Source organism: Lupinus angustifolius, chromosome LG12 (assembly GCF_001865875.1).
Source record: "Lupinus angustifolius cultivar Tanjil chromosome LG12, LupAngTanjil_v1.0, whole genome shotgun sequence".
In the NCBI taxonomy this organism is placed as follows: domain Eukaryota; kingdom Viridiplantae; phylum Streptophyta; class Magnoliopsida; order Fabales; family Fabaceae; genus Lupinus; species Lupinus angustifolius.
The window spans coordinates 4,218,221-4,220,191 of NC_032020.1; positions in this window are offsets into that span (position 1 = coordinate 4,218,221).

The window sequence follows — 1,971 nt, forward strand, 5'->3', positions numbered from 1 at the left end:
AAAGGTAGAAAACCAAACATTTCTCATTTGCATGTATTTGGTTGTAAATGCTTTGTTTTGAATAATGGTAAGGATAACTTAGGCAAATTTGATGCAAAAGTTGATAAAGGCATCTTCCTAGGCTACTCTCTTACGAGTAAAGCTTATAGAGTCTTTAATAACAGAACTCTAGCCATGGAAGAATCTATTCATGTATCTTTTGAAGAAACCAATCCTGAGACAAAGGATGGGTTAACTCCTGATAAGGAGGAATTGCTAAGTTCATCCTCAAATGAATTTTCTATTATTGAACCTACAACTGATATTGAGCATTTGAAAATGAATGATAACCTGCCATCTCAAGATGAGCATATTCATACAGATTTACCAAAAGAATGGAGAACTCATCGAGATCATCATATTGATAACATTATTACTGAATTAAATACGGGTATCACTACCTGACGAATGCTTGATAAAGCATGTCTAAACATGGTATTTGTCTCTCAAATAGAGCCCTCCAAGATTGATGAAACAATCAAGGATGAACATTGGATTCTTGCTATGCAACAAGAATTAAACCAGTTTGAGAGAAATGAAGTTTGGGAACTTGTTCCTAGATCGAAAAACAAGCATGTTATTGGAACTCGGTGGGTATTTCGTAATAAATCTTATGAAAATGGTATTATTGTTAGAAATAAAGCTAGACTAGTAGCCCAAGGATACAATAAGGAAGAAGGTATAGACTTTTATGAAACCTTCGCTCCGGTTGTTAGACTTGAAGCTATTAGGCTATTACTTGCATATGTCTGCTCTTTGAATTTTCAGTTATATCAAATGGACGTAAAGAGTGATTTCCTCAACGGTTACATTCAAGAAGAAGTGTTTGTTGACCAACCTCCTGGTTTTGAAGATTACAAACATCCTTCTTATGTGTACAAATTAAAGAAAGCTCTCTATGGCTTAAAGAAAGCTCCTCATGCATGGTATGATCATGTAACTAAATTTCTACTTGAAAAATGTTTCAACAAAGGAAAAGTCGACACTACACTCTTTATAAAAAGAATAAATCATCACACTTTACTTGTTAAAAAGATTTGACATGGATGGCTGCAAGCCAATAGCTACTCCTATGGGATCCGGTACTTACATTAATACGGATGAAGCAGGAAAAGCATTGAAATATCAAAGTATCGAGGTATGATTGGACCTCTTTTATATGTAACTGCCAGTGGACCTAATATCTTGTTTAGTGTATGTCTGTGTGCACACTATCAATCTAAACCAAAAGAATCACCCTTAGTTGTCGTTAAGAGAATCATGAAATATCTTAAGGGTGCATCTAATGTTGGGTTGTGGTATCCAAAAGGAAGTATATGTGATTTGGTTGGTTATTCGGATTCAGATTTTGTTGGGTGCAAATATAAGAGGAAAAGTACAAGTAATACTTGTCATATTTTGGGAAATGGTTTAGTCTCTTGGTCTTGCAAGAAACAAGCATGTGTTGTCCTAAGCACTGCTGATGCTGAATATATAGCAGTAGGTAGTTGTTGTACCCAAGTGTTGTGGCTCAAACAACAATTACGAGATTATGGCTTAGACTTAGCGTGCATTCCTGTAAAATGTGACAATACAAGTGCTATAAACATCACAAAGAATCCTGTTATACATTCTAGAACTAAACACATTGATTTAAGGCATCACTTTCTTAGGGACCATGTCCAAAAGAATGATGTGTCTGTAGAATTTGTTGATACTCGCAACCAACTAGCAGATATATTCACTAAACCATTTGCAAAAGAACTTTTTTATAAAATTATACGAGAATTAGGCATTCTTGATGAAACATACTTATCTTAAATGCTTATATATGATTATATGTGTGCTTCATTATATCTATTTCATGCCTACTTGAACTTAAATGTGTTTAAAATTTCAATTTTTGGGATAAAAATCATTTTCATAGCTTAATTTTACCTAAAAATAAGTTTT